This window comes from Ursus arctos, unplaced genomic scaffold (assembly GCF_023065955.2).
Source record: "Ursus arctos isolate Adak ecotype North America unplaced genomic scaffold, UrsArc2.0 scaffold_16, whole genome shotgun sequence".
NCBI lineage: Eukaryota > Metazoa > Chordata > Mammalia > Carnivora > Ursidae > Ursus > Ursus arctos.
In genome coordinates this window covers 41,852,569-41,865,572 of record NW_026622830.1, presented here as the reverse complement: position 1 = coordinate 41,865,572, position 13,004 = coordinate 41,852,569, and the positions used below count along the sequence as shown (strand labels likewise).

Sequence of the window (13,004 nt, the reverse complement as noted above, 5' to 3'; positions counted from 1 at the left end):
GCCCATGTTGGGCTCCACGCTCTGCAGAGAGTTTGCTGGAGATGCCCTCTCTACCTCTCCCTCTACCCCTCCCCCCACTTGCATGTGTGTGCACACACTCTTTCTCTCGCTCTCTAAATAAAATCTTTTTTTTAAAAAAGTAACTTACAACAAGGACATATCCGTATAATACCATTTACCCATTTATATGATACTTCTAAATACCCAAAACAAGTTATATTATTTATGGAGATATATACATACACACATATATATATATGAAAAAAAACATGAATAGGAAGGGGGAAAGCCAAACACAGGACAAGAACCACATCCATACTGAAGAGCAGGCAGGGGATGGTAAGATTTGAGAGAGACAGACCTCAGGCAAATGTGACTAACTGGGTAGTGAATACACTAGTAGCTATTTTCTGTATGTTTCATAATTAAATTTTTTTTAAGATTTTATTTATTTATTTGACAGAGAGAGAGACAGCCAGTGAGAGAGGGAACACAAGCAGGGGGAGTGGGAGAGGAAGAAGCAGGCTCCCAGCGGAGGAGCCCAATGTGGGGTTCGATCCCAGGACCCTAGGATCAGGCCCTGAGCTGAAGGCAGACGCTTAACGACTGAGCCACCCAGGCGCCCCCATAATTAAAATTTTCAAACAAACTAAATATAAAAGGAAAAGGATAAGGTGGGAAGGGAGGTCCAGCTCCCTCACTGTGAGAACCATCCTGCTCCCTAGGATTCATTTCAAAATGGCCACGGGCTGCCCCAGAAAAGAGTGCCTCTCTGTGTCCTATTCCAAACCTTCTGTTTTAACACCCAAACCCACTCAGTCGTGTCTGATCAATCCCCAAATGAGGAATTACACTTATAAAGAAAGCCAAGAATATGCCTTGAGAGATGATGCTGTGGAATATCAGAATGTCGACTCCATCCATCCATCCAAGTACCTCTATTAAACCTGGGCCTAAACACTGCCAATGACACATGCAGACACTTACTCAAGGGAACACACTGGTCTTGACAACTTATCAGTTAAATTTACTTAATTTAAATTTATCAATTTAAACCCAAAGTAAAAAAAAAAATGGGTCCAGAATTAAAACAGTATGAGTCCTCAGAAACAGAACCATCAGGAACTCTTCTGCTGCCACCTATACCATTAAGAAACAAAGAAAGCATAGGAGATCCAGTTCACATGTGAAAACAACTCACTGCTTTTCACTCATAGCAACTATGTGCCGGGCATGGGGCTAGAGATCAAAGACTCAGCTCCCAGGCACTGACAACCCTGGGGCTCATGAGCCCTGTGGTCCAGTATGGGGACAGCTGGGCACATCGTGGTTACAATGCAGTATGCCTTAATGGATTCTGGCTCTGGAGACCAGAGAAGGGTCTGAGTCTTCCGTGGGGATGGGGAGGGAATCAGAAAGTCTTCTTGGATGAGGCTACACAGGGTTCAGGACTTGAAGGACAACAGCACCCAGGCTGAAAGAGAAGGACAGGCCCAGCCCTCACAAGCTCTGAGGTTTTGGGCAACTTTTTTTTTTTTTTAATGATTTTTTATTATATTATGTTAGTCACCATACAGTACATCCCCGGTTTCTGATGTAAAGTTCGATGATTCATTAGTTGCATATAACACCCAGTGCACCATGCAATACATGCCCTCCTTACTACCCATCACCGGTCTATCCCATTTCCCCACCCCTCTCCCCTCTGAGGCCCTCAGTTTGTTTCTCATAGTCCATAGTCTCTCATGTTTCATTCCCCCTTCTGATTACCCCCCTTTCTTTATCCCTTTCTTCCCCTACCGATCATCCTAATTCTTATGTTCCATAGATGAGAGAAATCATATGATAATTGTCTTTCTCTGCTTGACTTATTTCACTTAGCATTATCTCCTCCAGTGCCGTCCATGTTGCTGCAAATGTTGAGAACTCGTTCTTTCTGATAGCTGAGTAATATTCCATTGTATATATGGACCACAACTTCTTAATCCAGTCATCTGTTGAAGGGCATCTCGGTTCCTTCCACGATTTAGCTATTGTGGACAATGCTGCTGTGAACGTTGGGGTGCATATGGCCCTTCTCTTCACTACGTCTGTATCTTTGGGGTAAACACCCAGTAGTGCAATGGCTGGATCATAGGGTAGCTCAATTTTTAACTTTTTAAGGGACCTCCACACTGTTTTCCAGAGTGTCTGTACCAACTTGCATTCCCACCAACAATGTAGGAGGGATCCCCTTTCTCCACATCCTCTCCAACAATTGTTGTTTCTTGCCTTGTCTATTTTTGCCATTCTAACTGGCGTAAGGTGGTATCTCAGTGTGGTTTTGATTTGAATTTCCCTGATGGCTAATGATTTTGAACATTTTTTCATGTGTCTGTTAGCCATTTGTATGTCTTCATTGGAAAAGTGTCTGTTCATATCTTCTGCCCATTTTTTGATTTGTTTATTTGTTTCTCATGTATTGAGTTTGAGAAGTTCTTTGTAGATCTTGGATACCAGTCTTTTATCTGTAGTGTCATTTGCAAATATATTCTCCCATTCCGTGGGCTGCCTCTTAGTTTTTTCATAACCTCCCAATGGCTCAGTTTCTTGCCTGTATCACAGGAATGCTAACAAGAAGACCTAAAACATGCAGAAAATTTAATGAGACACTGCATGCAAGTGTTTGGGACTGTGTGGCTTCCACACGGTATGTGCAAAATCAGCACTTGCTCTTATTGTTATAAAAAGTCATGTTCAAGACTTGTTCGTGTTCATTGTTATAAAAAGTTATGTTCAAGAGGCTCCATACAACCAGAACCATGCTTCCCAAACTGTGCCCTGCCAGGTATTCCTGGAAAAAAGAATGCCACAGTCACATACTTTTGGAAAACCACATTTGTTTGAACTCTCCTTCAGAGAACCATCAAGCACAGCAGCACGTAACAGACTCTCAAGATGTCCTTGAGGAGAGAAACCTATCTAGTTTCTTTACCCTGGTAGTTCCCAAACTCCCCTGAGCAAGGAGCCCTAATTTCACACAAAACATCCTTTACAGAGCAGATGACCCTCTGTGAGAGGCCAAGGAAAAGAAAAGCACCAAATGGACACATTAGCCCAGGGCAGGCCAGCCTAGGGCCTCTCTGGCTCCCTCCCTGGACAGCGGCTCTGCTCTCTGGTCCTGGGCTTCCTCGAACACCAGACCCACTACCACATGAGGTGACCTCCATGCACCTCTGCTCCTGCCACCACAACCACACAACTTCCATCTTGGACTCCTCCCCCTGGGATCATTCCCTCCAGTGATCCTTCACCTCATGGAGGGTCTTAGCAAAATGGGCATACCCATGGCTGGTCCCCTTCAATGCTCAGACAGCAGTATTAGAAACTATGTCTGAAGCACCCAAGCTGTTCACCATTTTTACAGGCAAGATGAACCTCTTCCCTACCATGTAGCCAAACGTACTCAAACAATGGTCACTTTTCTTCAACTCCTATCAAATTAAAGTGGCCATTCAAATCTACAGAGCTTTTGTTTTATCCATGTCAGACTAGCTAAAAAGACATCAGCTGGGAAGGAAATCATGTGTTTAATTGCATGCTAAAATTATGGCTACAATTAGTAGCAAATTTCAGCCGCTGCACTCCTCAGGGAAGCTGAAGTCAGACTCAGGAGGAAAGGAATTATTTCCGACCTTGAATTTCTGTTGCCAGGATATACAGCATATGCTTCACCGTGTTTATCACTTCAAGTAGCGAGAAATTTATTTTCTTTTCCTGTTTTTCTTCAGTTATGAACAGAACTAATATCTGAATTTCCATTTGTACAGACAATAAATCCAAAGACATGTTTTAAGAGGTCTTAAAATGGGAACATTTTTTCCAGTTCAGATCAAAGAGTAAAGCCCCATGAAAAATTATATTGGCCAGAGGAAATAAAAACATTTTTAAAAATAATCTTAAAAGACAGAAACATATCTGCAGAACTACAGCTGGCTCCAATGGTGATATAATCAAGTCGTCCTTAACTCTAAGTCCCAGGGTTCTGTCCAGAGCTGGAGGAGAAGCACGTGTCAGGCACGTTTGTGCCACATATTTGCAGCTGGAAGACTCCCAGCTGGAGCCCCAAACCTGCTGTGACCTGGTTTCCAGCAGCCACTGTCCAAGGCCTCTACGAGCTCCACACCACTGTGCCCCATCAACCTGCAAAGGCTGACATCCCACCCCTTTGAACAATACTTGACTGATAGTCACCACTCCCCAAGAAGCCCTGCCCCGCCTCTCCATGCCCCCGCTGGCTCAAGGACGATAGCAGGACAGTCACCACGAGGAGGATGCATGTTAGTACAGGCATGGCACTGTACATGACAGCCCGGCAGTCATTGTGCAGGAAATCTGGGTCCCGGTGACTGCTGTCACTCTCACCGCTGTCCATGAGAATATGGGCAAATGGCAGGGGGAGGGGAAGGGTAAGAAAACCACACCAAAAGAACATGCTATCAAAAAGAAATGGAGAACAAAAGGCGTGACGGTTTCTTGGCCTGGCTAGGAGCAAGCCCATACACTTTCCACAGCTGGCCTGCACGGCCATGAGCAGATTAGGAGTTGGCCTACCTCTGGGGACCGGTCCTGAGCTCGGGCCAGCCCACCTGAGCATATCCCCAAAGGCAGCTCCCCGTCACTAAGGCAAAGTCCTCACTACCCAGGCTTCCTCTTCGTTCTACTTTAAAGCTGTTCAGACCCTGGGCAGGCAGGGAAGAAGGTTATTGATGGAGGCCCCAACATCAGGTGCACAGGCTGGGAACCAAGAAATCAAGCAAACATGTGGAACTGGGGGACTCAAAATAAGCACGTGACAAGGCAAGGACCACCGCAACTAAAAGAGTTTGGTCTAGACCCACAAGCTTGCATCACACCTGGAGCCCGGGGAAGCATACCCTGGTGGGCCACAGGCACTATGGCAGCTCTGTCCACCAGCACGGAACTGCTTCTCTGAGGGTAGAGTGCCCCCGCCTCACCTCCCCAGAGGGCTCAGCCAATTCGGGGCACCACCAGTAAGGCACAGATTCCCCTGCAGGCTGATCTGGCTCAAGGGAGCCTATGAAGCAGAGGCAAGGGCTCTGCGAGCCATCAGTAAAGATCAGCAGCTCCAGCAATGGCATTTCCTAAATGACTTGGCTGGGGAAAGGATTCAGTTGTTGGAAAAGAGGCATATGACAGGCCCTGTCAGCAGCATTAGGCCTCGGTCAGCAGCATTAGAACCACTGGCAGATTCTATTCCACACCCAGGGCCATGGAGGGAACTGGAAAGGCAATTCCCGGTATCTCGTGGTTTCTCCTCAGGCTCAAGTCCCCCTTATCAGTGGTCTCTGTTTGTCTCTGCTGTGGTTCAATCCACTCAAGAGAAATACCTCCTCCAGACAGCAGACATCTCAGGCCTGGGACTCCGTGGCCAGAGGAACTGGGGAACAGGCCCTGTGGCCCAGGACAGAAAGTGCCTATTCCCAGGTGAGGGCACCTGCCACCAACGGGGGCTACCCTCAATTCCAAACCAAAGAGCTGGAAACAGGAGCTGCCAGGGGAATTAGCCCAAAATTCACCTCTCACTGGGAGGTTAAATTCTCATCTGAGCTAAAGTTCTGAAGTCAGATTCAAGGCAACTGGCATAGCCCTCCTCACATAACAGGGAGGCTGAAGGCAAGGTTTCCTCTGGCCATCAGGCTTTGCTCGGACATATCTGGTCTCTGCTGGGGTCCTGGGTATCATTCTGCTTGGGATAACTGCATGGAAGGCCTCCTCGTCTCCTCGTTGAGGCACCAAGGAGCCTTCATGGGGACAATGCATGTCTAAGGCCCCAGATGACCTACACGGAGCTTTGTGCAGTGCTAGTGCAGATGTGCTGAAAGAGCCTGGACCCCACCAAGCAAGGACACCCTTCCACTGACAGCAGCAAAGTAAGAAACCAGGGAAGACGGCTTCTGAGCTCGTCAGACCATGGGGTTTGATTTTAGACTTTAATTCTTTTATACTTGAATATGATACAGAATTTAAACTTGACCTGTAAGTTTTCCCTGGACCATAATAATAGAAGAAGGTTTAATTCAAGTGCAGTGCATCTCCATGTTGCTGGCATTTTATTATGAGTTGCCCATGTATTATATTAAAGGAGCGTAATAATATAATCACTCAGCCTCACTGTAGAACCTCTGGTGTGCTGGATTGGGTGATGTGGCTGGACATGGTTTGGGACACAGGCTAGGGAATAAATCTTCACTTTGGGAAGAGAATGGCCTTGCAATGGCTTCACAGCAGGGTTCTAACCCAGTTCAGAGCCTTTGGGAGAAAAGACATATGGCAGAAGTAGCCTCAGAAAGGCTCAAAGGTACACTGGAAGGACTGCGTCTGTAAACTCTGACCCTCCCCTGAGCAGGGAGCCCCCATGGCCACTAAACAGTCAAAGGAGGTAAGGGAATAGGCTAGAGGGTGATTATCATCATGTACCACGGAATTCATGAATTTAGATATGGAGTGTGATCCAAATAAAAATAACACAGATTATTTTCTGGAACTAGACAAGCTGATTTAAAAATTCATACAGAAAAACAATTAAGAATAGGCAGGAAAACTCCAAAGAGCAATGTGGGTGAGACTCACCTTACCCAATATGAAAGCATAGCAAAACCGTCAATAACTGAAAGTGTGTCTTCATCATATAAATAGACAAAAAGAAAAAAACAGAATAGAAACACAACAGTTCATAAACACACATAGGAATTTAATATGGGATAAAGTCAGAATCTCAGATTAGTAGAGGTAAAGATGATTTTTTAAATAAATGTTTTGGGAAACTATTTCATAACCACCTGAGAAAGATAAATTTTGGATCTATGTTTTACGTTGTATACAAGATAACTCCAAATAGATCTAGGATTTCAAAATAAAAAATGAAAGCATAAAAACATGAGGGGGGGAAACAGCCAGATTTCTTAGTAATGCTGGAGCAGGAAATGTCATAGAAATCCTAAGAAACTATGATTCAAAATCCAGCAGATATTTCAAAAAATTAATATCAGAAATGTCTGTCCTTGGGGCACCTGAGTGGTTCAGTCAGTTAAGCGTCTGACCCTTGATCTCAGCTCAGGTCTTGATCTTAGGGTCGTGAGTTCAAGCCCTGTGTTGGGCTCCATGCTGGGCATGGAGCCTACTTAAATAAAAAAAAATAAAAAAAAACAGGGGCGCCTGGGTAGCTCAGTTGGTTGAGCATCTGACTCTTAGTTGCAGTTCAGGTCATGATCTCAGGGTCATGGCTCTGTGCTCTGCAAAGAGTCTGCTTGGGATTCCCTCTCTCTCCCTCTCTCCCTCTAAAATAAATAAATAAAATCTTAGGAAGGAAGGAAGGATGGAAGGATAGAAGGGAGGAAGGGAGGGAGGAAGGGAGAGGGGCACCTGGGTGGTCTAGCCGGTTAAGCATCTGCTCTCATCTCAGGTCATGCATGATCTCAGGGTCCTGGGATCAAGCCCCACATCCGACTCCCTGCTCAGCGGGGAATCTGCTTATCCCTCTCCCCCTCCCCCTTCCCCCCGCTCATGCTCTCTCTCACTCACACTCTCTTCTCTCTCTCAAATAAATAAAATATTTTAAAATAAATAAATAAAATTTTAAAAAGAAAGAAAGAAATATCCAGCAAACAACTCTTAAAGCAAGGTCAAAGGACAAATGACAAAATGGATGAAAAATAACTGCAACTCACAAAATATATTAAAAGCTCACAGAAATAAAGAACCTGATCAAAGCACATGAACAGTTCACAGGAAAGGAAATACAAATCATGCAAAGATCTGAAAAATGTTCAACCATATCCTGCACATTAAAACTAAAAGGAGATGCCATTTTCACCTGTAAGAAAGACAAAATTCTAGATAAAATACTCTGTTAACAAAACTGTGAAGAACATGGCAGTCTCACACACTGAAAAAAGGTCAACAACTACAGAGGGCCATCTAGCAATTCCACTTCCGAGAATTTATGCCCAGGTATACCTGAACATGAAATGGCCTATATACAAATTTATTCATTGCATCACTGTTGTTCTGTTGTTTTCAAGAGCCAAATATCAGAAACAACCCAAGAGTCCAACAATACAGATTAAATGAGATTTAAAATAGATTAAATAAGCTAGGCTCTGTTCCCACCACAGAACACTGCACAGCTGTTACAAAAAGTGTGAGGAAGTTCTCTATGAACTAATATGGAAAGAATCTCTAGAACACACTGTGAAACCCTTTTTAAAATTATTTGTTAAAGATGCTACCTTTGTATAAAAAAGATATATGTATATTCATATTTGCTCATATGTGCATGAAGAAACATAAGAAAGATAGAAAAAATTAATTAAAAGTGACTGCCTACAGAGAGTAAAGGAAACAGAGTAGATGACACATGAGTAAGAGCATGGCTTCCCAAGGCAGACCTTTTCATATCATTTTGATGTACGAACTACCTGATCATATTACCTATTCAAAAATTAATTACAACAAAACTGGAAGACTAACACTTTTCAATTTCAAAACCTACTACACAAAGCTACAGTGATCAAAACAGTATAAGCACTGGCATAAGGACAGGCATACAGAACAATGAAACAGAACTGAGAGTACATTTAAAAAACCCATACATATATAGTCGACAAGAGTACAAAGACCATTTAATGGGGACGAATAGTCTTTTCAACAAATGGTGATGGAACAGCTGGATATTCACATGCAAAAGAATGAGCTCAGATCCTTACCTCACACCATATACAAAAATTAACTCAAAATGGATCAAAGACCTAACTGTATGGGTTAAAACTGTAAAACTCTGAGAAGAAACCATAAGGTTAACCTTCATGACAATGGACTTTGGTAATGGTTTCTTAGATATAAAACCAAAAACACAAAAGAAAAAAAGATAAACTTGGACTTCATCAAAATTAAAAACTTTTAGGGGTGGGGGATGGGTGAAATAGGTGAAGGTGAAGGTACAAACTGTCAGTTATAAAATGAATAAGGCACAGGGATATAAAGTAAAGCACAGAGATTACAGTCAATAATATTGTTATAACTTTGTATTCTGAAGATGGTAACAGCACTTATCATGGTGAGCATTTGTAATGTCTATAAATATCAAATCACTATGTTGCACACTTGAAACTAATATAATATTGTATGTCAACTACACTTCCAATTAAAAAAAAGTTTAGGGGCGCCTGGCTGGCTCAGTCGGTGGAGATGAGACTCTTGATCTCTGGGTCATGATTTTAAGCCCTACGTTGAGCCAAAAAAAAAGACAGAAAGAAAGAAAAGAAATTTTTAAACTTTTGTGCATCAAAGGACACTATCAAGAAAGTAAAAGGACAACCCACAGAATAGGAGAAAATATTTGCAAATCACATAACTAATAAGGGTCTGGTATCTGGAATTTATAAATTACTTACAATTCAATAACAAAAAGACACACAATTCAATTTATATTGTGAGTCCCAACTCAAGGCTTGAACTCACAACTCTGAGATCAAGACCTGAGCTGAGATCAACAGACAGATGCTTAACTGACAAAGCCACCCAGTGCCCCTCAATTCTCAAATAAGTGAAGATGGAATGCCTTGGTGGCTCAGTCGGTTAAGTGTCTGCCTTTGGCTCAGGTCATGATCCCAGGGTCCTGGGACTGAGTCCCGAATCTGGCTCCTTGCTCAGCGAGGAGACTGCTTCTCCCTCTGCCTGCCACTCCCCCTGCTTGTGCGCTCTCTCTCTCTCTCTGTCTCTCTGACAAATAAATAAAATCTTTTTTAAAAATTAAAAATAAAAATAAAATGAGTGAAGAATTTGAATAGCTATTTTTCTGAAGAAGATACACAAATGGCCAACAAGCACATGAAACAATGCTTAATATCATTACCCATTAGAAAAATGCAAATCAAAACCATCATGATGTACCAATTCACACCCAATAGGATGGCCATAATCAAAAAATAAATAAAAATTTTAAAGGAAATAACAAGTGTTGGCAAGGATGCAGAGATATCGGAATCCTCACTGCTGACGGAAACGTAAAAAGTCATCGGAGAAAACAATTTGGCAGTGCCTCAGTAAGTTACACAGAATTATCATATGATCCAGCAATTCTACTCCTTAGTATATAACCAAAAGAACTGAAAACAGGTGCTCAAAAGAAAACTTGTCCACACATGTTTATAGCAGCCCTATTCACAATAGCTAAAAGGTTGGGAACAAGTCAAATGTCCATCAATGAATGCATGGATAAACAAAATGTGATATATTATGCAATGGAATATTCTTTGTATAATGGAATGAAGTACTGATAATATGCTAGCATGTATGTATGTATGTATGCACAATGTACATTCAAAAGATGAGCCTTGAATACATTATGCTAAGTCAAAGAAGCTAGACACAAGAGGCTGCACATTGATTGTATGGTTCCATTTATATGAAATATCCAGATGAGGCAAATCCATAGCGATCAAAGGCAGATTGCTGGTTGCCAGGGCTAGAGGTGGGAGAGAACGGGGAGTGGCTACTTAATGGGCATAGGGCATCCTTTCGGGGTAATGAAAATGTTTTGAAACTAGACAGTGATAATGGTTACACAATACTGTGAGTACACGATCACTAAATCCACACTTTAAAATGGTTTATTTTATGTTACATGTATTTTACCACAATAAAAAATAAGTTAATTTTAGAAAGAACAAATAAATACCGAGAATAAAAAATAAGTGACTGACTTAAAACTCAAATGACAGGCTAAACTCCAGACTGGACATGGTCAAAGAAAAAACTGGTAAACTGGAGGATTTGTGCACCTCAGGGCACAGCAAAGAAAGAAAAAGCAACTGACACACAATACTATGTACACTATTATTTGTTTAATACACCCTTTCTTTGAAGAAAATACAGAAAGCCAACTAATATTTCTGAATCTGTAGACCCCAAAACAATATGGTTTTAAATCTGTCCTACTTCTGCTGAGAGATTCAGACTCTTCCTTTCATCCTGGGTTATTTCATGCCCTCGGATTACGACAACAGTGAGTTTCTTCGCACCTATGCCTATATCTTCTTTTCTTTTCTTTTTTTTTTTTTTTTTTTTAAGATTTCATCCATTCATTTGACAGAGAGAGAGAGAGCACAAGCAGGGAGAGCAGCAGGCAGAGGGAGAGGGAGAAGCAGGCCCGCCACAGAGCAGGGAGCTCGATGTGGGGCTCGATCCCAAGACCCCAGGACCATGACACCAGCCAAAGGCAGACGCTTAACCAACTGAGCCACCCAGGCACCGCTGTATCTTCTTTTTTAAAAATGGCCTTTATGTCTTCAAATTGAGCCGCAGTAACAGACTCCACCAGGCAAGGAAAGAGATGACCAGATAATTCACAACTGGAAGTACAGAGGGACTCAGATAATGAGATAAAAGGGGCGAAGGAGAATAAAGACAGGAGGAAGAAGGAGCCCAGGGAAGAAGCAAATGGATGGAACAGCAGAGCCACAAAAATGAGCCTGTCCTCATCTCCATGGGCCCAGCGGCGCTCGTCACACAAAATAACTGAGCACCACATGGTGTGATGCGTAAGTCACTCTGCCTAATGTTACCACAGGACACTGAACCACCACATCTATGACACAGTTTATAATGTGGCTGTAGACAGTGAGGTGCAGAAAGGAGAAGTGGGAAAAAGTAGGCTGTAGTTCACCTTGGAAAATCAACTAAGCAAATCAAGGAATCACGAAAAGCTAGGATCTAAAAACAAGAGTGGATCGGGGAGCCTGGCTGGCTCAGTCGGTGGGGCATGCGACTCTTGATCTTGGGGATATAGGTTTGAGCCCCACGGTGGGTGCAGAGATTACTTAAAAATAAAATATTTTAAAAGAAACAAAACTAAAAATGGATATAGTTTGCCATCTGGGCAAAGGGAAGATAAACTAGTCACGGAGAGGACATAGTTAGTATAAGTCTAAGACCTAAAAGAGACAGGCAGAAATAAGTAAAGCAAACTGGTAAGCAAATCACTGACGAGAATGAATGAAAAGGAAGGAGTGAAAGAAAACTGATTTGGCCAAAATCAGTCACACATCTGCATCAGACTTCATGAGAGCCATCAGCTTATACCACAGTCCACCAGCCTTGCCATTTATCAACAAGGAAGATGTGCTCTTACATTGTGATTTCCTAAACTTACATTAACAATAATGCCCCTGGCATCACAGTCCTTGCTGAAGTATACAAAAGGCTTCCACTGAAAGCTCACTCAGGCTGCTAACATGCTTTATGTAGTAAAAAGAGTAGGAAATTAAACAAATCCATAAAAATTAAACACTAACCACGAAGCAAACACTAGATGTGGGCTTCCTCCTCCTAGCGCCTTCTCTTTGTGAACGAACCTGTAGGAGCCCTGGACATAATGGATGTCCCATGGAGTGAACAGAGCTGAGGCAATCAGAGAGCTGCTGCTCTCCTGAAATGTCTTTCCACGTTGATCTAGCTCTTTCTTTGCTACCCACGAGAGATCAGACCCCACAAAGAATACACAAGTAGCTCTTTCTAATATCATGGCAGCTTCTGATTTGCTCAACAAAGCCAACAGGTGATTGCTTCCCTGGACCCATTACAAATGGCTCAGTGTTGGAACAAGAAGCTTGAGAGCAGAGAGCTCTCTTTCAACTATTCCATTTTGGTATAACATTTATTTTTTTCCTAACTATAAAAGCAATGCATGTTTAATACTCAACTTTGACAACATGTAACGCCTCCCACTGAACACTACTTTCAGTGCTCTTTCTGAAGGATGGAGATTCCCAATGGGCTGCCAAGGGTCACATCTGGACCCAGTTTCCTGGGCCCACTCAGTCAGTCTGGGTGTCCAATAAAGCACCCTTATCTCTGGCTCATTCTGCAGTAGAGGGCAAAAACTGATGAATGTATGCACTGGGTTTTTTCCCCCTAAATCAATCATTGGAAGAAGAGCCAGA

General features: G+C 42.7%; 1 protein-coding gene across 3 annotated transcripts in view; it reads right to left on the bottom strand.

The window, feature by feature from the left end:
• The window catches only part of DTD1 (D-aminoacyl-tRNA deacylase 1), a 184,764-nt gene that overhangs the window by 159,099 nt on the left and 12,661 nt on the right, over positions 1-13,004 (bottom strand). The gene's annotated exons all lie outside the window — the stretch shown is intronic.